The 25,380-nt window shown below is 41.2% G+C and overlaps 1 pseudogene; it reads left to right on the forward strand.

Moving 5' to 3' along the window:
• Positions 1–10,906: 10,906 nt before the first annotated feature.
• LOC119893194 lies at positions 10,907–18,077 on the forward strand (annotated as a pseudogene).
• Positions 18,078–25,380: the final 7,303 nt, after the last annotated feature.

Here is a 25,380-nt window from a genome sequence, read left to right on the forward strand (position 1 = left end):
TTAAAAGGGAGGGGGGGGGGGGGCGGGGGTGACTGCTGAGTATGGCAGTGGGTCGTACCATCTAACACTCCACCGAGAGGGGTGGAGGGGGGTGACTGGTTCACTTATCTGGTGAAGAGGGAGGAGAGGAAGGGTGAGTGAGTGTGAGAGGGAGAGATGTGACTGGCAGAGTGTAAAGCAGGTAAAGTGGAATCAGTGGAATAAAAATACAGAAGATACAGCCATCTCAGTCTTCCAGGTAACAAGGAACTATTTATGAGAAGTGTTTCTCAGTTTATCCTGTGCATTCAGGTCGAATAACAGTAAGGTAATCCTCAGAATTTGTCCTATGGAGATACCACGCCCCCTGGTGGATGAAAACATGGGTGGTACATGGTACACGCCTGCTGCAGCACACTGCTCTGTAAATCAGAACTAAAGGGAAGAAATGTATATTTCATATTTTTTGGTTTCATGCTGGCAATTCCTTTATTCTTGGCAATAGCTCCTCAATGTACGTACATGGAGACCTTGTGTTCATACAGCCAATCTTACACAACACACAAACCTCATTTTGACAAGTTAAACTGTTTACAGAGACAGAAGAAGTCATTAGAAGTTGCAACTTTCTCATGCTGTGCACCATTAACATGGAACTCCTTGCAAAGGACCCTCCATCTGGAGGTACTGGTACCTCTTGGGAAGTTCATCATCATTGGTTTTTAAAGATTAATGTAGCTGTTTTTAAATAAGCAGGCATTACATTCATGCATTTTAACTGCTCATTGAAGTTTTAATGTACTGCTTTTATAGTGGGTTGCTACGGTTCTTTTGTGTATAGGTAAAAGGGAAAATGTTATTGATTGTATTGTTGTTTTATGTTTGTGTCCCTTTCTTAATTGGCCAGGGTGCACTTGAAAAAGAGATTTTATCTCAATGGATCTTTTCTCCTGGTTAAATAAAATGAAAAATATTTAGTTGAATTTAGGGAAAACACTTGAAGCCTTTGTTGTGTTGAGCTTTTTTAAATTGCTTACTTTGCTCACTGCAAACAGCTGAAAGTCTGGAAAGTGTGACAATAAACCTGATTTGTACTGGGGGTTGAATAATTTAGATTGCAACTGTAAAACACGTGTCACATTTCTAACCCTTGCATGAGAGAGAAGATAAACTGATCTGCAAGTTTGCAACATTTGTGAAACGTGAGACTTCCACCATTTGCTAATGTAAATTGGTTTAGTGAAGCCGCCCTGTGAATGAACTAAATCCAACACTGTATATGTGTGTGTGTGTGTGTGTGTGTGTCAAAACAATGCAGACTAGTAAAAATAGATTTCACCTGGTTTGTGAAGTACTGAAGTTAACACAGTTGTGAAGAGATAATACAGTAGAAGTTTAGCTGCTTTTACAGCTGCGCCACAGAATCTGCTCATCTACTCTGCTGTTCTCATCTTCCAGGGACTGAATGACACACCTGCTGCAACATCGGCAGCCTGCACTCCACTTCAGTTCAGAGATAAATATCTTTAAAACTGGAGAAGTAAAACCAAAACTCTCTGCATGGACAGTCACAAGAGGTAAATGAGAAACAATTTTTGGAGGGGGATTTGAGTGAACTGACCCTTTAAATAAACAATCTTTTAGGTTAATATTTTTAAATAGAAGTTAAATCACGATTTAATTCAGAGTCGGTTCAGTTTAAGACTTCTTCACAGCGGCCTTTTTTTAGACAACAGTGAGAAAATAAATGTGATGTTTGCCTCCAGAATTCAGGAAGCTTTGATTGGCTGTTTATAAATTGACCTGAGTCAGAGGGAGGGGAGACTCAATTAAATGATTTCATTTTAATTAAAGCTGTCCTATCTAATTAAGATATGATGAGGAGGAGAGCCGGGGCGTCTCATGGGCTTCTTAATTTATCTTGGCGATAACCTCCGTCAGCAGCTGGCTAACAGCCTCCCAGCATGCATTTCAATGAGGGTTTATGCATCAGACCACAGGGTCAGTGCAGGTCTGAATAAAGCTTTAAGATATTTATATTACAGTATTTCAGCATTTGCATGGATTTTATTATTTAATCTACAATGACCACACAACATAAATACATATTTGACATCTTTGACATATTCCTAAAATGCGTTCTTAATTTCATGCCTATGTTCTCTGTTGTTTTGTAGTTCGTTTGATTTCGAATGTTTACACTGTATTACAGTATAATCTACTTAATATACTGTTTGACAGGATTTTTTTTTCTTTACTGGTTGTTAACAGGAAACGATACAAGAAACATGTCAATCAAACTGACATCATGTTCTTAAACACACCGTGAACTTAAAGGTTCAGTGTGTAAGATTTAGTGGCATCTAGTGGTGAGGGTTGTGAATTGCAACCATCTGTCCAGTCTACCACTGCCCCCTAACCTTTCAAAGAGCGCAAGACAGCTACGGTGGCTGACACAGCACAAAAGGTGTCTCTTCTGAGACAGCAGAGAGTGGCCAGTCAGGAAATGAGGTTTCTTCAGGTGTATTTATTAAGAAATTATATTAACTGAATTATTCAGTAAAACCACATGTTATTGTGACCTGGCCACTGACGTACAACATGGAAAATGTGACCCAAGAGTGTGAAACACTGTCTCTGTTTCTGCACCCCAGTCCATTATAAACCACACATTAGATAAAGTTTAGAAAAACATTAACAAGGGAAACCCGTTCATTTTCTCTGTGATTATGGACCCTCGCCAAAACTGCCCGCCAACAATAATATCTGGCCCGCTGCCAGATTATGGTGCTGAAATAGATCTCATTCATGGCAGTAACAGTTACTCACATAATCACTTTAATGGTTTAGCCTACAAAATAAAAGCGCGAGAAGCTTGTTTACTGTAATTCAGTATTTGGAGTTGAACTGAGCTTTTACTTTGAAAAATTCTGAACGACATTAAGTCTGTAGCTGCTTGACACACATCTGAAAGAGCCGTCAGAAGACGTGATTCCCCTAAATGTCCTCTGCCTGGAGACACTGAGGAAATGAAAAATCGTCTGTAGGTTGATGGATGCGAATCAAACACCGAAACAAAAACAGTGCAGCACGTGCCGTGATCTGAGAAACACTCGCTGCAGAATCCATTTGTTGATGAGAGGAAAAAAAGGTCTCGTGTAGTGAGTCCTGCACCTTACCAACTGAGCTAATCAAACAACATGTTGACGTGAGTCAATATTACGTCTTATTCAATTCAATTTTATTTATATAGCGCCAAATCACAACAACAGTTATCTCACAGCGCTTTTCATAAAAGAGCAGACCGTAGACCGTACTCTATGATGCTATTTACAGAAGCCCAGCAGTTCCCACCAAGAGCAGCACTAGGAGACAGAGGCAAGGAAAAGGAAAGAGGAACAGAGAGAAAGAGAGAGAGGGGAGGGAGGCAGCCTACACAATATCCACAGAGAGGTACAGAAAAGGTGATGTTGCTATAGAATAAATGAAAAATGGTACAGATATTTATAGTAGTGTTAATGATAACAGTCGTAATGTTAATGATTATAATAACAATAGGACTAGTAACAATAGTCGTTGCAGCAGAGGGTGTCGAGCAGGAACACGGGGGCAGCAGGTGACCCGCAACCACAGATCCAGACTCCACAGCTCCAGAGCCAGAAAACCTGCAGGAAGTGATAGGAGGAGAGAGGAGAGAGACGAGAAAGCACAAGACTACCAGAAAGGGGAGAAGTTGTGTTAGTAACATGCAATAATGGGATGAGGTTGCGTACAGAGGGAGAGAAAGTAGAGGAGAGAGGAGCTCAGTGCATCATGGGAAATCCCCCGGCAGTCTAGGCCTATAGCAGCATAACTAAGGGATGGTTCAGGACTCACCTGAGCCAGCCCTAACTATAAGCTTTATCAAAGAGGAAAGTCTTAAGCCTACTCTTAAATGTGGAGATGGTGTCTGCCTCCTGAACCCAAACTGGAACCTGGTTCCACAGGAGAGGAGCTTGATAGCTGAACGCTCTGGCTCCTAGTCTACTTTTGGAGACTCTAGGAACCACAAGTAACCCTGCATTCTGGGAGCGCAGTGCTCTGGTGGGGTAGTAAGGTACTATGAGCTCTTTAAGATAAGATGGTGCCTGACCATTAAGAGCTTTGTAGGTAAGAAGAATGATTTTAAATTCTATTCTGGATTTTACTAGAAGCCAATGCAAAGAAGCTAAAACAGGAGAAATATGATCTCTTTTCCTGGTTCCTGTCAGAACACGTGCTGCAGCAATCTGGATCAGCTGAAGAGTCTTAATGGACTTTTTCGAGCAGCCTGATAATAAGGAATTGCAGTAATCCAGCCTAGAAGTAACAAATGCATGGACTAGTTTTTCTGCATCATTTTTAGACAGGATGTTCCTGATTTTCACAATATTACGTAGGTGAAAAAAGGCGGTCCTTGAAATTTGCTTAATGTGAGACTTAAACGACATGTCCTGATCAAAGATAACTCCAAGATTCCTCACAGTGGTGCTGGAGGCCAGGGCGATGCCATCAAGGGAAACTATATCTTTAGATAATGCGTCATGGAGGTGCTTAGGCCCCAGAACAATAACTTCAGTTTTATCTGAGTTTAACATTACAAAATTACAGGTCATCTAGGTTTTAACATCCTGAAGGCACATTTTAAGTTTAGCTAACTGATGAGTTTCATCTGGCTTGATCAATAGATATAACTGAGTATCATCTGCATAACAATGAAAGCTTATCAATATTCTTATATTCTGCTCCACCATCTAATGGTTGAAAATATTGCTCCAATGCAAAACTTATTTGCAGACCCCTGCAGTATATTATTACTACTTCTTCTTCTTCTAACATACGTATAGTGATGAGTGTCTGCACTGCTTGAATTCTACCAGAAGTAGAACAAGAACAACTTAGTGAGGAAACGCGTTCTGTAGCACTGTTTGTCCGTTTTCAGCTACTGTAGAAACATGACGATGCAACGTGGCGACGTCGTGGAAGCGGGTGCCCACAGTTATGTATATATAAATGGCTCATTCTGAGGTAATAAAAATATAACTTTTTATTATGTAAGGTCTTTACACACCACTGAAAACATAGTTATGGATCTTATATTGCATTTCTGTCAATAGATCCTCGAAATATTACGCACTGAACCTTTAAAAAATACATTTTCCAAGTTAAAAATCCTGTCTTCCTGTGTTCTTTGTTTATATATCTCGTAGTATGCTAAAATTAATTATGCAATTTATTAAATGTGTGAGAAATTTTTCACATTTTAAATGTGCGTAATCAGCACTGACAATTAACCTAGATCAAAGTTTAATCTAATGTAATAAAATGGGGATAGTGTTTGCATGGGTGAATAAACTAAAGAAATGAATATATACTACATTAACTGACAGGATGATGTGCCAGAAGCTCACTGCGTTTCTGTGAAGAGTCCAAGGACCGAGGAACCATCCACCCGCAGTGTGATGAAGGGGTATTCTGCTTTTTCTACACAAAGCAGTTTGTTTTAATCCGACTGTCACTGTCCCAGCTGCTAATCCCATCCGCTTAATGGAGGTTTATAGGGGTTTTCATTCACTCACACACACACAGAAATATGCAGAATAATCACACCTGCTTAAAAGCTCACACACACACACACACACACATACAAGGAAGGTCTGTCATAGAAGATAAAGTGACCATAAAAACACAAAATTACATCTATTGATTTTGACTTTACGACTTTAGATGTGAATAAACAAAACGTACAGGGTATTAAGCAGTAGTGGAATGTAACATTACTAAAGCACTGTGCTTATTTAGAAATTGCAGGTACTTGTACTTTGAGTATTTCCATGTTTTGTTATTATTATATATATTATATTCTAGGAAATACTGTACTTTAAAATCCACTACATTTCTTTAAAAGCTACAGTTGCTTTACTGAGTTTTACAATTAAAACACAAAACCAGTCATAAATTTACAAAATGTGATGCATCGATGTTAGAGCTGCTTTTTACTGTTGTAGCTGCTCGAGGTGAAGCTACAGTTTTAATTACTTCACATACCGTCAGCTAGTTTTAACTACTTTATATGTTCCTACAGTGAGCTTTGGAGGGACTGATAACAACTAGACATCAACGAAACGTGATGAAGGGCCCCAACCAAATAGTGTAGCTGTCCAGCCCGTTCTCATTTCAGCTTGAATCCCTTCTACCATGTGAAGTTGTTAAGATACGTAATGTTACCAATGTGACTTAGGCCTGTGTCACGTAATGTAGACTTCCAAACCTAACCAAGTAGTTTTGGTGCCTAAACATCAACAACAACGACAAACTGCAACCGTTTCACAACATTACCACATTTAAAAAAGGTTTTATATGAACCCTGAAGCATATGGCCACCTTGTGCACCTTCTAGATATATATAACAATAATGTATAACACTCACAGGGACCATTTTTCTGTCTTGAATACTTTTGATATACACTTTTTTGATATACTTACTTTCTTAAGTGCGGTTTAAATGTCAGAGAAGCAATTTTACATTGTTCCATTTTTACTACTGCATTAAAAGACTACAGGAATGTTTCAACAAAAGCTTAATTCTGTTCTATTAAAATTTTATATTTACAGAAGCAACAATAAATGTTGTTACATGTATGTATATAATGTGTTATATGTTTTAATGTCTGAAAACTTGTTAATTGTGCTGCTGCCTGTCTTGGCCAGGACACTCTTGGAAAGAGATTTTTAATCTCAATGAGTTTTCTTTCTGGCTAAATAAAGAACAAAACACAAACAAATGTTCACTTCAGGAACAGAGAGAACCTGCAGCCAGTTTCTGTTTCTGTCTGAAAAGTCAAACGCTTGCAAACCAGCTTTGTTTCCTGAGCGCTTCATGTGGTTCACCACGGATCAAAGCTTCATATCCTAATTAGTGACTTCACCAACATAAATAATAATTTTCCAAAATGCAGCTCAGCCACATGTGAAGACACATTTGTGGAAGGACATTCTGTGGATTTCAGGTTCAAACTTCAGCTACATGCTTAAAAAAAATGCAAAAATGAAATGAAAGAGTGAAGCACCACCTGGAGGACATCAGGCACACTGCACCAACAATCTATCAATCAAATCAAAGGTTTCAAATAGAAGCCTTTCAAAACTTTTATGTTTTACACTTTTATATGTTATATCCGCCTCTTATGAGGAAAATAACATTTTCAGGATCTTTCAAAGTCCAATGTAAAATTGTCACGTTTTGTGGTGAAGACAGATTTAAATCAACATGTTTTATTCCTGATCTGTCAAGAAAACTGATACGTTTCACATCCTGTAGCGCCACCTGCAGGTCAAAATGTGGATGTCAATGCTAATGACATCTCAGTCAGCCTCAGCCGTTCGTGTTTATTGCTAGCACATTTTAGCATACTTTTGTCTCCTTTTTTTATTGTACTAGTTTGTGATGTGGTAAATAGATTCAAACATCAGTTTAGAGAAGTTGTTAATGTTGGGTTTTAACTGTTGCCTCAAGTTGATCAATCAGTTTAGGGGTTGTAATTTGTGGTTTACAAAATATCACGGTCATCTCATATATATATATATATTTATTTTACTGACTGTTTATAAGCTGTTTATCTAGCATATCTATTTATGCGCACTACCTGTCTAACATTCTGTCACGCTAAACTAAGATGGTCAGGAAGAATGCTAACGTTAGCATTTAGCTCAAAGCACTGCCGTGCCTCTGTGCAGCCTCAAGCCGGTGTAACACCAAAATCTGTGAACTATCAGATTCCGTGACTACACCCAAACGACGATGTTTTCCTAACCATAACCAAGTACTTTGGTGCCAAAACCCAACCAAACTGCAACCGCTTCACATCGTCAACAAAGCCTCTGGCGCCTAACTTCCCATTTGGGTCACAGAATCTGATAGGTCACACATTCTGGTGTCACACCGGTTTTACACACAATGCAGATATTAAATTCCCATTGGGTTAATCTGTGATTTTTACCGCTGGACTACTCTCACGAGTGTACCAGAAGTAAAAAGTTAATTAAATAAAGCAGTTAACTCTGAGCTAGAAAGAGGTAGGTAGAAAGAGTAAAACATGGGATCCATTTCAATGCATTCAAAATCACCACTTGTGTCTTTTATTTGCTCAGACTCAGATTTAGAAGCGAATCCTGTATGAGATGATAGCGTGTGTTCACACTCTGCCATTATCATACTTTATATATGAGTTTAATGAGCGAAGGTTTGGACTTGTATCAGCTGAAGGGTGCTTTCAGGGTCTTTCTAACTTTTCCTCTGGGATCCCTGCGGCTCTTTTTCTGGTGGGGGGATAATCCGGGCGTGGCTATCAGCAGATATGGCTGCCCTGTCATTTTGGAGTCACACCACATCATCCTGTAAGGCAGCAGGTTTAGAGTTAAAAAAATCAAAAAATCACTGGGACTTTATAGTTGCTGTAATTGGAGCAGAAGTCACATTCCTGAGCCGGAGAGCGAATTTGAAATAGTCGCCTTTGTTGCACGGATGATGATTAAAAGACGCCACAGGCCAGATGACTTCTTCTAATTTGAGAGTCTATTTCTGGGGATGCTGATGGATCAAAAAGAGAAATTGTGTTCTCCAGATGTGGGAGCTGCCCTCCTCCTCCCACCTCCAAAATATCTGAATGGGAGGAGGGGGAGGTTGTGAGTGAGTGGAGGAGAAATTTGGCAAGTGCCCTTGAAAAGAAACAGAAGAGAAGCGGAGGAGAAACGCAGCTGATCACCAGACTGCTGAGAGTTCATCAGGATGAGGATGAAGACTGTTGGGGTTGTTGTGTTGGTGCTGTGTCTTCATCAGGAGGCCTTGTCTTCTGCTCAGGTGCGTACAGGTGACGCTAACAACAGTGACGGTGATCTGACGGCAATATTCTGACTCACAATATGTTAAATATGGTAGATTAATGCAGAGGTCAGAACTGTGGTTATTTGTGAAATGCTGGATCCTTTCACTTCTCCAGGCCACTGAAAGGGATCAAACGCTAAAATGTTTGATGAGTAAAACCAGAGAAAAGACGTGTTTGTGATTTAATTTATTTAAATGAATCTACAAGTCAATTAAGAACAAAGTATTATTTATTATAATGGACTCTATATATGATTCTTAAAAGCAATTTCACATTTGCATTTTTGTGTGAGCCATATTTTCTGATATTTGTTTTATATTGTTGAGTCATTGTTGCTGGCACTATTTTTTAGTTTCTATGCTTTCCCTGTTAAATGAAGAGTATATAAAAACTATAAATGTGTGTAAAAGTTTAAAGGTGACAGAAATTCATCAGAACATTTTTTTTTTTTCACCAGAAGGAGCTCTAGTGATAAACATTTATTTCTCAATAAGTATCTTACTTAATGCAGAGCCAGGGCAGCTGAAATAGAGTAAATATTATATATTTTATATAGAAGTTCTATGACTTTAATTAAAGCAGTTGCTACCAGCTGATGAACAGTTACGAGGATGGAATCACTGAAGGGACATTTGCCTCATGATGATCACTGAGCGGCAGCTTGTAAGTGTGTTGTAGTTACACAAAATATTAAATACAAAACTAAAAGAAGTATTTTCATTTCAGATAATCGTTGTGATGAAAGAAAGAACTCCAAAAGCATTTTTTAAAACTGCAAACGTTATGCTTTTCTTATTGTGTTTTTATGTAGTCTACACAGTAGGCAATCTATAAGTATCTATAGTTTGAAAACTTCATTACGATCACGATGACAGCTTTAACGAGGTAACTACCAACCAGGGTTATTCGTGTCCTAAAGTTAATTTTTGAAATTTCAGGCACAGTTTTCAGATTTGTTTTAGCTGATGTCTTTTCTTGGTTTCACTTTGAATAAGCCTGTCTTTGAATAATTACAGTAGATGTGTTCTTCAAAACTAAAACACTGAACTAAACTGAAGTTTGGATAAATTCTATTTAACTTAACACTGGAATATTTAATTAATTTCCATTTTCTTGTGAGGTTTCTGGGTTTTTTTGGGTTACAAAACATTTTTGTTATCAGGTGTTTTTGAACGTCCTCTGTATCCCCCACTGAGTCACTGCCTGTAACAAACAACAGAGAAACGCCTCCAGAAACCAAACACACAAAGCCACAGGTTCATTATGTGGCAGCAGCGCTGTGTTGTTTTGAGCGCAGTATTTTAGCCGTCAGTCGGAGGTCAGCAGGGCTCGGGTCCAATTGTCACCCCGGTGTTACTGCAGCAGACCGCGGCTCTGAAAACCTCACCTCTATGTATAGACCTCACACCTGAAACACACAGACTGCTGGCAGTGGTCTGCTGTAGTCTTCTATATAACTGGACACAGGTGGACAGTGTGTGGAATGACACCAGACAAGTTTGTATCTGTCTTGAAACTATTTTAGGACCGTGATTGATTATTTATCTTTAATATATGACCAGAATTCCAGTTTGAAATGTAAAAAATGAACTAACATGATCAATAGGATTTGAAGAAGCAACCATTCTTGTGTTGCAAAGAAATCTTCTGAAGTAAGCATGCTAACCAGCTAGAAAATGTTCCGGATCTGCACACTGTCCCTGCCTGAACCCGCCCCGTCCCTGGAGGCAGGGTCCTGGTTGGAGCCGCGGTACCTCAGTACTGTATTCCCTGTTGTCTGGTTCTGTTCACTCGCCCAGCTCCGGGTTTTGGTGACCATCCCTGAAAGAGCTAACTAGCAGTTAGTAATAGTTAAGACCTGATGTGTGATGCTCCCCTATTTTTTCTGGAGTAGCCTACGAATTCGATAGATGGAGAGTCTCAATTCTTACACATTGTACCTTCAAGAAACAGCATGGCAAAGGCTGGGGGGGGGGGGGGGGGGGCATGTCTGTCTGTCTGATTTACATTTAGTTTATTACTGTATGACTCTTCTCTCCTCGTCCCATCCACAGGAGTGTCCATCGACCCACGACCTGCTGAACTCGCTGCGCCAGGTGGAGAAGATGTTGGCGGTCCATGAGGCGTCCTACCAGCACGGTTTGCGCTCCCTCAGAAGAAGATGAGCGCTCTGCATAACAGCACCATGGCCATCTTTAAGGCCGGCGGTGAGAAATAATACTTTGCGGTGTGGTTTATCCTAGTGTGACAAAAAAATAGATGGTGATATTGTCTTTACTTCATCTCAGTGACCTATAAAGATTTAAAAAATGCCAATGACAGATAATTTAATATAGAAAACCGTAATAAAATATTTTACACATCCCTAACATTAACTTTTTGGGGCTTTTTATGTGCTTGCTATGTCCTAAAAAAAGTTACGTGATGTAAATTTTATTTATTGTTCAATATCATTTATTAGTCAATCATGGGATGGTGATGGCGCAGTGGATAAGATGCATGCCTTTGGTGTGGGAGTCCAGGGTTCAACTCCCACTGTGACACATCCACCAATCCCTGAGCAGGACACTTAATCCCTCGTTGCATATATATAAATGCACCAGCTAAATGACTAAATGTAATTATTAATTGTTCAAAACATAAAATGGAAATGCTGTGAGCTGCGTGCACCTGCAGAGATCACTCGAGAAGTGCTCAGTGCATATGAATCTTTAACCTGAGGGTATCACCATTGTCATTGACTGAATCAGTAACATTTAGCAATGAAACTTCATTCATTGGTGACAGAAAGCTCAGTTTTCAGCTCAGCTATGTGCAGTATAATTACTTGCTGGTTGAAAGCTCATTGATAAGCCATAAAAATCATCAGAACTGATATAAAGAAATAATTATTTTCTACTGAAGCGCATGTTTTTTACTGAAATGGACATAACAGCTTGAACCAGAACAGTCAGAAACTGCAGCAAATGTTACTGCGGTGTGAACGGCGACATGTTCTAACTGCATAGTCAGTTATGCAGTTAATTTCCCAATTACAGATAACAGTGTGCCACGTAATGGGAAATTAAATCAATAAATAAATAATAAGCCCAGCAAAGACAATTTATGTATTTTATGTTTAACACAGAGGAAGGAAGTTACAGCATCTTTTATCAAGTCTTCCTGCTAAGATCAGGGCATGATTTTAAGGTGGTGGTTTACAGTTCATCAAGTCTGTTTCCACTTGTTTTTTTCATTGACACACCAACATTTCCTCTTCAGCTAAGTGTAAAAATGTAAAGAGCTGGTATTCTGCTTTTTGGCTTTTCCCCTCTCCTTTATTGAGTTATAAACCTTTTTTGTGCAGGTTTGCAAAGTGAAAAAGTCCAAAGTGAGTTCCCATCTCCCACAGAAAACTCTGCTCTGAACTGAAAACAGCACACAGCTCTCCTCTCCCTTCCAAACACTAGCTACCCTCCAGGCAGTCAGTGGACAGAAAGTTGTTCCTGTGATGTAGAGACAGAGCTCAGTTAAAACTTTATGGATACAGATTAATAACTCGCCGCTCTGAAACTCTCGCTCCAGTCCGTGTTGCCGAGCCGGTCGGCAACACGTACGGCTGAACCCGAGCCGTTTACCGGCTTCTCGCCGACCCGCCCTTCTCTGCTTCTGATTGGCTAGTAGTCCTTAACTAGGAACTGAGCATGTGCAACTCCCAACAAAGATCATTTAGAGACAAGATGTATCACTCCATAGCTAAAACGAAGCCTTCAACACAGGCTGGAAAGAGGAGCTGCAGCAATGTGCAGTAGGACAAAAATATAACCATGGAAACCTGCTCTGGTACAAACTCTAAATAAGATGAGGAAATGAGCAGAATACCACCTCTTTAAAGCGACATTTCAAGTATGTTGGTGGATAGAACCCCATGAAGGGTCACTAGCAAACGAGGTCAAAGTAGAAACTGATACTGGTACTTAAGAGAGGTATGCAACATCCATGGTAGCTGCCATTGATCACGTATAGAGCCTTACTGTATTTCATACATTGCAAACCTGTAGTTTCCGTGGTCTTGCCACCAAGTCTAGGAAGTTGCATCTTGGATTATTTCACGCTGCATAGATACAGAATATAATCCAGATTACAACAAAGCTACAAAACAAACTGGGGTTGTGGAAGAAGCATTCTAGATTAAATGAATCCCAGATTGATACTCGTTAAAAATATTAGAGTAGATAAGATAAGATAACCAGAGGTTTAATCCTTTAAGTTCAGAAGACAGATGAACACGTCTCCATCTGCTTCCAGCAACCTGCCCCAAACCAGAACCCCCTGCTCACGGACGCAGACTGGGCAGAGTGTTTGGCATCGGACACGAAGTCCACTTCCTGTGCAAGCCTGGCTACGAGCTGATTGGCCCACGAACCCGAGTGTGTCTGGACTCTCTGAAGTGGAGCGGCCAGCAGCCAATGTGCAGGCGTAAGCACTGACGCTGGAAGTATATTCCCGATACCGGCTGAGTACCAGGAGTTTTCTTAAGTTTTATTTCATTTTTTTCTTTTCAGGCCTCAACAGCACCGGCAGCTCCCTGGCATCCTTCTCTCCGGCTGCTTCCTCCTCTTCCTCCTCCTCCTCCTCCCTCCCTGTCTCTGCTGCTCTGTCAGCATCCTCCTCCTCCTCCTCCTCCTCCTCCTCAACTCCCCCCTCTCCTGTCTCCTCTTCATCACCCACATCTTCCTCCCCCTCCTCCTCTGTCCGTCCGTCTCACTGCACACACTTCCTGGGCTCCACCCGCTGCACCTGTGACGTGGGTTTCACCATATCTGGCCGTGACAACAACATCTGCACTGGTAAGAAATATTTCTCACCATTGACTGACTGTTTTCTAACATCCAGTAACGATCGTGTCTGCGTTTCAGATATCGATGAGTGCCGTCTGTTTCCTCTCGCTCAGCCCGGCCGGCTCTGCGTCCATCAGTGTGTAAACACGCCCGGCAGCTTCCACTGCTTCTGTCCGGCCGGCTACGAACTCGCCAGAGACGGCCGCAGCTGCACAGGTCAGAGGTCAAAGGTCGTCCGGTCGGTTCGGGGGAATGTGTGGAATTTGTGTTTGTAACTCTCGCCTCCGTCCTTCTGTGTTCAGACATCGACGAGTGTGAAAACCGGATGCACAACTGCACAGCGGCCCAGGTGTGTGTGAACACCTACGGAGGTTTCCAGTGTGTGACGCTGGAGTGTCCTCACGTGAAAAACGCCACGTACATCAAGACGTCACCGATGTAAGAGCATACCGTCCTGAATCAACATCCATCATTCTGCAGATAGTTTCCTTCTGAGCAGGTCATTTCTGTCTGACCTTTTCTGCCAGAGGACTGTTTGTTTCATCCAAGCGCGAACCTCCAGGTCCAAAAGTGCTTTAAACCTGCATTATTTCGAATGGCCAGCAGGGGGCGACTCCACTGGTTACAAAAAGATTTCAGATTGTAGTTAAGCTCCAAATGACCCTACTTCTCACCTGATTCATTACCTCACTCTTCTCCAACACAGCATGAAGCTCTTTTAGGAAATTATGGTCCCATTTAGAGGAAAATAGATGATACCGCATGGGAGGCTTTAGGGCGGGGCTACCTTGTGATTTACAAGTCAATACCACGGCTGACCTGTCAATCAGGATAGTGGTGAATCATATCAACTGCATGTGTACATTTAACTAGCAGTGAACTTGTTTCTGGGTGCTGTCTGTGTTTTTGTCTCAGAGCTGTGACCCTTTCACAGTGTTTTCACTTCCTGAAAGTTAATGGTAATACTTTGGTTGCCTAAAAATGTCTTGTTCAGACTTCGGTTGTACTAAAAAGCTATAAAAAAATTTCTGGTAAGTACACTACCGTTTAAAACTTTGGGGTCACTTAGAAAATTCCTTGTTTTCAAATGAAAGCACAGTTTTTGTCCATTAAAATAGCATCAAATTGATCAGAAATACAGTGTAGACCAATTTGATGTTATTATATTGGATAAAAACTGCTTTTCTTATGAAAACAAATAATTTTTTAAGTGACACCAAACTTTTGAACAGTGGTGTACATTTTGTGTTGAGCCTGTTTTCCACAAGCCAAAATTAGCATCCCAATTAATATCACAGCTAACGTGAATGACCTTCCTAACCAGTCTGAATATGGTACATTTGGAACCATAGAATAACAAGACTTGGTGTGCATTCCAATACCCATACTACAATACTATAAAGTATGCCAGAAAAAGATTTTGTACATCCCAAGCATGCCAAAATACCAGGATGTCCTACTGCATTTTGAAGCATGCAAGCCAGCATGCTTTTCAGGTTATTCTGACACATTTGCTAATTAGCACTAAACACAAAGAACCTCAAGAGGAAAGGTCAAAGGATCACAAAACTTATTAGGATTCATCCTCTGGGATGAATCTGCACAGAAGAGATGAGCGAGAAGACACTGGTTAACCAGCAAACAGACTAACTGCCGTGTGATAAATCATCTCAAGAGCACAATGAAACTGCAAACAAAGCCAGTAGAGAAGGAATGAAAATCATAAACCTTCTCACCTCAGAAGACAAATACAATGTAAATGACAGGGACTGCGATGGAGAGAGATTTGAAAACAATGAGCTTCACCTCCATGTCCCCATCTTCCTTTCTCCACCCGGGATTTAGCTCGTCTCCTCCAACATTAGCTGGGCTCAGAGTCAGACTGAGGTTTGGCTTCAGACTCCCTGCTGGGGTTTCCAGGCTCCAGTCAGCCGATCGGTCGAACAGGAACTAAACGTGTTTCACAAAGTTTTTTATGCCTACAGCTGAATCATAATTATGTGTTTTAGTATCACAGGGTCTCCAGGGGGCATCTCTACCACATGCAGGGTTAGCTTTAGGTTAAGGCTTACATGTTCAGAAGACTCTTTGTTTGGACAGATAAAATCTGCTTATTACAGATTTAAAAACAAAGGGCACTTTGGCACTCAGGGGTCAAAGCACCCGTTTTAGTCATTCAGTGGAAATCGAGTCATTACTTTGAGTGAAGTGCATATTTTTCTTTTCACAACTGCATAGTTTTCACAATCCAGCCATCAAACTTCTGATCATGTTTGATTAAACAAGCACGGAGTCTCTTGAGAACTACAGCAATTCAGAGCTGACAAAATTTTCAATTATAGAGGGGACAGAATGTGGACGAGGAAGAATAAGATTAATTCCAGCTACTTGGACCACAGCCGCAAATCCTTGGAGATGTAAATAAAGTTTTTGCTGACTTGCTGTTCAACCTATGACATCGCTTTGCTAGATATGAAAACCCACAAGCTAACCAGGCAGTTTTATATGATGGGATTATTGTTTTATATGATGCATTAGCAGGTTGGAGCAAATCACATGAAATTGGATAAATGCAGGCATATGCTGCTGAGTGCAGGATGAGTCATCAAAATTATTACCTTTTACAGGAAGTGAAAATGACATTTCAAAGTACATTTTGCATGTTTGGTATACAAAATGACAACAGAGCAATTTACACAGGGACACAGATAAGAACCTGAAACAGGTACTTGTTATATTGTTGTTTTTAAAAGTTAAAACAACTGACTCCCACTACTAAGGAGCCAGAGAGGCATCATTGAGAAGAAAAAAAAATGTGTGCACGATTTAAAAATTCATGCTCTCGTTGTAGCATAACTTCATGCCATTCGTCCTGTATGGATCGCTTGGATTTAATAATACACTTTATTAGGATCTTCGAATGAGATATGTGGATATATTACGGGTTTGTTTTTATAATCACAATGCTGCGCTATCCTTGAGATCCCTTAAGTGTATTTTACAGGACTGTTTCACTGGAAAACTTTTTACTGTGGACATCAACCAGTTCATAAAAAAACCTTCTGGGCTCGGGAGCGCTTCATAAATGTCCTCCTGGTCTTCTTTAAACGTCACACCGTTGGTTGCTCTCTACAAGAGGGGAGGAGGCAAAATATCTATGATTTTACCTCGTGGGCAGAGGTTAGTAACTCGACCTCGCCACAGTTATGGTAATGAGTTCCATGGAAAAAGGGGATCAGGGTTTTTTTTTTTTTAGCATAAAAGTTGGAAAGATGATATTGAAAAAACTTAAAGGGTCGAGGTGGCCATGAATGTTTACCAAATTTCAATGCAATCCATTCAGTAGTAGGAAAAGTCGAGGGGTCACCAATTCATCCTGTGAAAATCACAATTCTTTTTATAGGTTGGATTTGAAGGAGACCTTCTGCTTTTCCAGGGCTATCTTGCAGTTTTGAGACTCCTGTATGGCAGCTTTCCAGGATTCAAAGTTCAAAAAATTATTTTCTGTCTTTATAGGCCTTCATTTCAGCATCTGTCTGAAACAAGCTGTAGATGCTCCTGTCTCTTTAAGACCCCCCCTCTCAAAGCCCACTGTCTTCTGATTGGCTAAGACCTGAAGCCTGTTTCCAGGCTGTTGTTGTTGCTGGGCGGAACAGGCAGACCGAGTGTTGCTGTGCAAAGCAAATGCCCATATATGGAAACAGCGGCTCCGTCTGGCTCCTGGTGTCGTATTACGGAGCCGTTGGTAGGAAAAGCAGTTGAAAACAGAGCGTTCAGAACAGGAGGAAACCTGAGGTTTCTGCTCACAGTGATTTCCTATAAAAACTTTAACCTCATTATTTGAAGCTTTGGCCATGTTTAACATGAACATCCAACATTGTAACATTGTAGATAAGTCATAAAATTTCCTTTAAGTTATGGAGCAACAAACTGACCGTTGATCAGCTTTGTTAATAAACTCAGCTGAATCTTAAAATAATATCTACCCACTTTGTGTTTCCCCAGGCGCTGTGAGAGGAACCCGTGCATGCTGGGAGACAAAGGATGCAGTCAGGCACCAAACTCCATCTCCTTCCACTTCCTGTCTGTGGTGTCTAACATGTCCGCCCCTCGCGTTCTCTTTCGGGTGTCGGCGGCTCGTGTGCTCGGTGACACGCTGCGTTTCGGGCTGGCCGGAGGCCGTGGGCGAGGCCACTTCAGCGTGCAGCGCTCCGGCCGACAAACCGGGACCCTCCTCCTGGTGACTCCCATCAAGGGTCCTGCTACTCTGGAGGCTGAGGTGGAGATGAGCGAGCTGGAGCGCCACTCCCTGCTGGGCCGCTACCTCACCAAGGTCACCCTGTTCGTTTCTCCATACGAGTTTTAGGGGAAGGGTGGGGGGTTCAAGGTTCATCAGGGTTTACTAAAGAGCCTAATGAACTTTTACAGTCCAGCTGAAATTATAAAAGTCAATATAATGTAAAAATGTATTTTTAATATTTTTTATTACTGAGAAGAAAGCTCTTAGTAAATACATCAGAAACTCTCCTTTAGTCTCCAAGCCTCTGAGTGTGTGTGTGGTGTGTGTTTGTGGGAGGCCAGTTTGTCCCAGGAATGGAACTGGGATGTCGTAAGTGGGAATTCATTGAAGGTTGTATGTATGCATGTTGTCACTCCCAAGTACTCACATATGGACGCATGGTCAGGACCCCTCAGTGTCACTTTGTATAGCGTCAGTGTTGAACACTACAAGTAGGCGTGTAACAACAAGTCAGGCCCTACCTCAGTATGCTTACTGAATCGTCGCTTTGGATAAAAGTGTATGCGTCCAAATAAGGACGTGGTTGGGGTGGACAGATGGGTCAGAAACTGGACTTTCACCCAGGAGGAGACCAGTGTTTGTTTCCCGTGTGAGACTAAAAAGTCAATGTCAGTAACGTAGTTATTTTAACCCAAACCGTGATCTTTTCCTACACCTGACCTGAAATGTTAACCACTAGTTTTATTTTGAAATGAATGAGGGCTGGACGCTGCATATTTACTCTTGCTAATTTGACCGCAAACGCAACACGTGCCAAAACGATGCTAAAGGGCTTCCCAGGGTGTTAAAATGCATAACATGTGATGAGTTGGGATTTAGAACGTGTTGGTCTTTCTGCCTTTTGGGGGGGGGGGGGGGGATCCCAAACCACTGAGTGTTTTTTTTTTTTTTTTAGGTGAGTTGAACGTTTTCTAACTATGAATTCTGTATATAATGGAGCCATCGTCAAGCAGACCATAGCTGTTTAGTGTTTAAATAAACCCCACTGAAGATTTTTTAAACGACCGTCAGCCTGTGTTTTCTCGACAACGTGGTTTGAGACCAGCATTTTGTCAAGAAAACACAGGCCGACGGTCGCCGAGCTGCAAATCAGGCTAAAAATCGTGTAGTGTGAACTGGGCTTTAGGTTGTCAGCAGTTCCACCAAAAGGGATATTTCCCTCTAAACTGCTCAGAAAAGTGTTTGGGGCTAACAGAGGTAACATAGAAAGAGAACTTTTGATACGTTAAAGAATCCTAAGACTTCTTCCGGCACTGCGAGGTTCGTAAACCTTGTAAGATGGGATAACATAGTTTTCCCGACCAATGGAAGAGCAGCTCAAATGTGTGCAAACAAACGAATGAGGACGACAGAACATACTGAGCGTGTGTGAATTCTTGTCACGTTGGTACAGAAGCGCGTCGCATTCACCATCTCAAGATGGTCGTTTCAGCAAATGCCCAAAATAATTTGTTTATGTTAAAGCGACAAACGCCTCTAGTCACAGAGTCACGGGTCCACAGAGGGAATGTGGAGGAGTTGTCATTATGATTTGATCTGTATCTCATTGATATGCATTTATGATTTATCACAATTACAGGAAATAATTTCCATTTGTTGGGCGAATGCACAAAACTTATTGGAATCCACTACATGACATGTATTCAAGGTGTTCACAGCGGACACACCTCAAATGTGTGATGGAGCGTTTCCTTTTTATTATTCCTCGAATACATTATCATGACAGTCGAGTCACATTCCTCGGATAACTATAACCTGCATGACTGAGAACCTTCGCAGACATTGTCTTTTGCAAAAGATCACTTTCACAAGCTTTGTTTGAAGTCACAACTTGGGAAAACTGTTAAACATCATCTTTTTCCTGCAGCATATTGACTTTGTTTGAATTCAGAAAGGAGTCTAACAGTAAGTTTTGTTTTATCCGTCTTTCTGTCCTTATATTTGCTCTGTGGTGAAAATGGCAGATTTTGGTTGGTTTTCGGTGACTGTACTTTGTCTTTACTCTGATTAAATTGCTAAAGTTACTCTGCTTAACACAGAAATAAACATGTTTACCCTGGCACTGTGTCTTGTGCAGGTTTAACGTCTGTTGCTGTAAATCATCACGGAAGGTATTTTTGGATGTTTTGAGACATTCGAGATGTAAGCTGTAGTTTTGTTCTGTGGAAGCTGTGAGGTCAACATGTTTTGGTCTGTCAGACTGAAGAATTTAACACGGATCTGTCAGACAGTCTGAAGCCTCCACAGACCAGACAGAACACACACACACACACACCCCATACGCTTATATACGTTTACACCGTGTGTCTGCACACGTTCTCACACACACGTACAAGACATAAATCACACAGATGTATGCCGACACACTGGCAAACAGACATAAACTCATACATCTGTGTGTGATTCAGACTGTGACGTCAGCTCTGCTCACTTTAAATATTCACACCTGTGTGAGGATTTGTAGATTTATAACCAGATAAATACAAGATAATCATTAAATCACATCAAATCCCGGCAGTCAGCTGGCGTCACTTTGAGAATAAAAACATGACTTCAGTCAAACAGCAGACATGCGATACTGAGACCACATCATTGCTTTGGCATCGTTGAGGGTCCTCAATACAACTCAGTACTTCTCCAGTCAGTTCCATGAAGGAATATTAAAGTGGTTTAAGGTTCAGTTCATCAAAATGATAAGAGTAAGGCCCAAAGTGGTCGACCGACCAGCCGGCCGACATGGCCCAATCTCCACCCTAAAGCCTAAACCCCCAACTAGTGTTGTAGCCAAGACTAGGGGCTGAGACCAAGTCGAGACCAAGACCGGTTCCCCAAATTACATGACACACAATAAAATGTGGAACGAGATCAGAGGTTCTTCTCAAACTGATCTGAAAGATCCACATTCCCATTAAAACACTAAGAGCTGAAATCAACGTCAGCATCTTTAATCAACACTCCTTTTCCACGCTTACCATCGCAGGGTCAGGCGACAGACGTTAACGGGAACAACACGTTTTTAATTAGGGTTATGGTTGCATTTAAAGCAATGTTTTACATCCAATCAAAGTTTGGATGTTAACAAATAAATCAGACAATGCAAAAGCAATTTATTGATGTTCCTAAAGTTATGGTCTTGTAATAAAATCCCAAGTCCTCAAGACCGAGTACAAGTGTGTTCGAGTCCAAGACCATCAAAAAGTGGTCTTAAGACCGGTCTCGAGTACTACAACACTACCCCCAACCCTCAAAGTTGACGTGTCCTGGTGCAAAACATCCTCATTGCTAAATGACCAAATAGGTCGATGTCCCAAAACAACATATGACCGCAGGAAAGTCCAACGACACATATGAGCGTTCCACAAAACAACGCAAGCGTTTTTCCATCAGTCCAGCAACAGGCTTACTGGTGACCTAAGTCACGTGACATTTAATGCGTAGAAAACTTTGTAAAACAGGTTGCAGTTTGGTTAAGGCAACAAAACCACTTGGTTAGGTTCAGGAAAAGATCGCTGTTTGGGTGTAAGTAAAGTGACTAATCTAACTTCTAACTAAACGCAACATCTACTTGGTTTAACATGGGACTTAAACGGCGTTCTCTTGTGAGAAAGTCCTGGGTTAGTAGACGTTTTTTAATTTCTCTGGTTTGACCCATCCACCACATTTCGCAGATTTTTATTGCCATTTATTATTCGTCCTCCGACGTCGTCCGTTGCTACCGTCGTACGGCCACCAGAGGTCACTAAAAAGGTAAACATGCATTGTAATAAGCAGTATAGTAATAATAGTGTAGTGTACACATTGGAGGTGAATTAATTAGAGTTTGTGCTGCTCACAGCACCAAAACATCTCATTCAAATAATTCAGCAGCAGCGTCTCTTCCAGAGACACCGTCCACGTTACATTGGCTCATCCTCTGAACACACTGTCAACCAGAGACCTTTTACTTTCTGCAACCATCAGAGTGAAGAGGTGTAGAAACAGTCGATAATGAGTTACCTCATTACAAAAAAAAAAGTTTGCTCTTAAAATTTGTATCTTACATGATTGTAAATTCAATTTCTCTGTTTTGGACTGTTGGTCGGACAAAACAAAAAGACATCTGAAGACGTCACTTTGAGCTCTTGGGATGCCTTTTTCCCTATTTTCTGACATTTTAGACTAAATAACATTCTGTTAATCAAATGATGAAAATGGTTTCCTGCACCTCTTCAGTGAAGCATCATGTCCAGCTTTACATTGGTCTTATTATCATCAAGTGTTAATTTGAAGTTCTAAATGATTTCTGCCAATGTGGTGGTACTGAATAAAAAAAATAAATAAAAAGAAGTGGTGACACCTGCAGGTCAAGTTCTGAGTGTAAAACCCCAGATATACAGCAGTAGGAAGGAAGGAAGGAAGGAAGGAAGGAAGGAAGGGGGTTAAAAAGTTCTGTGGTGGGCTGTAATGTAAAGTGCGCTGTACGCGATTTGTAGCCAACCGGCTCGTAACATGCAAAGCCACAGTCGTGACCTTTAATTCACTCAGAGGAAACATGTCTGTGTCCGCTTATAAAGGACGTCTGTGTGGATTTATTCTGTTGCAGCTTCGAGTTTCTAAAGTTAGACCAGGATGAGCTCACAACAGCATTGATGTTGCCGCCTGCACGATGTGTTTTTCTGCTGCTGACAAGTTTCCACTGAAACCAAAAACAAAGTTGTCTGTGATCCATTTTCTAGTCTGATCTAAACTGTTTTTTGTTTTTGTTGAAGGTAAAGAAAGTTTTCCCCGGGATATTCTTTTATTTTTTCATCTGCGAAAGAGTTTGTTCTAAATATGAATAAAATAATTCAGGTTTTCTTCCAGGTGGGCTTTAATTTCTCTATGAATTTGTTTTCTCACTTGCCTTCAGGGCTTCTGTTACTTTGTCTTAAGTTAAAGAGACAACTTTAAAAATACACCTGTAGTACAACGCATACCAAAAATGTCCTGTTTTATTTATTTATTTTAAACCTGTCCTGCCCAGCAGCCTGTGCCAGACTTAAAGTAAAATCTGAGTTTAATAAATCATTTATTTAATACACTCCTTTGTCTGTTTTCTTATTTATTTAATGATGTACTGATGTGTTACCGGGCGGGACAGGAATGGGAAGGGGGTGTGGGGACAGGAAACAGAGGAAAAACACCAGTTGCAGAAAGCAACTAAACCTGCAAGAGGACGGAGGGAGGAGAAAAAAAACAAACCATCCACAAAAAACTAAAACAAGGAGACAGCAGCAATAAACAGCTGACAGAAGAAAACAACTGAGGGAGAATAAAAAGTCAAGCTAAATAAACAGCACAGCCGTGAGAGCTGGAATAATAAAATAAAAATAAGTCACTTAATGAAAAGCATAAAGAACGATTCTACCTGCGACAACCTAAATTTGTTTGTGTCCGTGTGAAAGCCCGGCATGTCCTTTTATCAAAAGCCTATTCTCTTAGAGAGAGTTCAACGCATCAGTGCTTCCAGGTTCTGCGGCTTGTATAAAGCCGTTAGTGTCTCCTGAGGGACACGTCTGAAGGCTCAAATGTCCTCAAGTGATGGCAAGTTTGAAAAAGAATCAGTTCACCTGTAGCTGCTGCAGGCTCCATGTCTCACTCTGGGTAATTCAGAGTCTTGAAATGTGAAATAAAGAAGCCCAAATCTCTCTGCATCGATTTGAGAACCTCTCTCAAACTGGTCATCGTGACACATCGAGCAGGCGTACTCTTAAAGCTGGACTAGGCTTTTGTTTCAGAAGCACTTTTATTTGTTGAAAGTGAAAGAAATCGCAGGACTGTAATAAGCTCAGCTGATCCTTTGGCCACAGGAAATGATGTGACATTTGTAAAGGATAATTGCAGATGATCACAACATGTGTGTAATTTCTATTCTTGTCTTTCCAATTATTAAATAACTCTCCGAGCCAGCTGTTGACATCCGGCAACACATTAACACGTTACATGAACTTAATAATAAATACGTCTGGTAAAGATGGCGCTACTGTACATCCTCATTACTGTTAAAGAATCTCATGGAAAGACCAAAACCTCCGTCTGTCAGCTGCAAGCCCAGTGGTTCCTACTGAAAATGGAAATCTTTAACGCCTCACAAATATTATATAGTCACTCACTACTGTTGTTAAACAAACAGGAGGAGAGCGAGCATTTGTCGGGGACTATTTTCAGCCGCGGACGAATGCACATGTGGTGCTTTAGCCAGTTTTTGGTTTACTGTTGGTTTGGGATTTCTCAAAATAACCAAGTACATAGAGACGTACCAATCTTATGCTTCTGTAATAAACAAACCGGACAAGCGAATAGAAACCTTGCAGACTTTATTATTATTATTATTATCAACAAACTGTCCAATTTTGATCTGTACAGAAACAAAAAGAAACCCAAAAACACACCAACAAAGTGGACAGGGAAAAAATAAATCAGATGATCAGGAGCTCGACGGATTCAGACTCAAAAAGACCTTTATCATCACAAACCTAAAATCAAAATGTTCTAGTCATCATCGCTTGAGACAGCGAGGAGCCGACAGCTTCCTGTGGGCAACACACACAAACATCCATCACACACAGACGCACACTCGCTCACATGCTCCTCTGCTGGGTGCTGCAGGGGGTTCTGGGACGTTCTGTACAGCGGGATCCCCGGCGCGACGGTGAGTAGGCACGCTTTGATAAAAACCGACCTCAGATGGAGGAGAAATTAAAAATAAATGAAGGCGGGTCAACGAATCAGGATTTACTTCTCATTCACAAGCAGGGAGGGCAGCGCGAGTACAGGCTAACTACCGTGCGGCATCACTCACATTCTCCTCCTCCTCAAACCGAGACCGGAAAAGCTCGACAACGATTAAACCGCCTTCTTCCTCCGGCATCAACCTGCAGGCTGAACCGTCACACGAGCCAGATCCAGACGCACTCCGCGATCACCCGAGTCAGCTCCGTCAGATGAAGTCCAAGCACACCAAAGGATAGTAAGTGGACCTTTGAGCTTTTTATTTCTTCCTTTGTTTGTTTGTTTACATGCTTCCGGTTTATTTCTTCGATTTGTGCGAGTTCCTCTTTCCTCATTTACTCGGCACTGACTTGACAAAGCAGAGAGAAACTACCAGACTCGACACGGCGATATGAAGAACACGAGACCGCGTGCTCGCGCCAGGCTCCACGAAAGCCCGCTGAATGACACAGCGAACGTCTTCACAAGGCAAAAACTGTTTCCTGAACTTGTCCAACAGCTCAATGAACCCTGAATCCTCTTCACACCAGTGGTCGAACCCCTGAAGTATCATCACATTTAAAGACAGAGATGTACGGACTCGTCGCCGTCGCCCAGCTGATCTCCTCTGATCTCAGATCACGCGGGA

Source organism: Micropterus salmoides, unplaced genomic scaffold (assembly GCF_014851395.1).
Source record: "Micropterus salmoides isolate LMB-PRFRI ecotype aquatic unplaced genomic scaffold, ASM1485139v1 Ms_hic_scaffold_8, whole genome shotgun sequence".
Taxonomy (NCBI): Eukaryota; Metazoa; Chordata; class Actinopteri; order Centrarchiformes; family Centrarchidae; genus Micropterus; species Micropterus salmoides.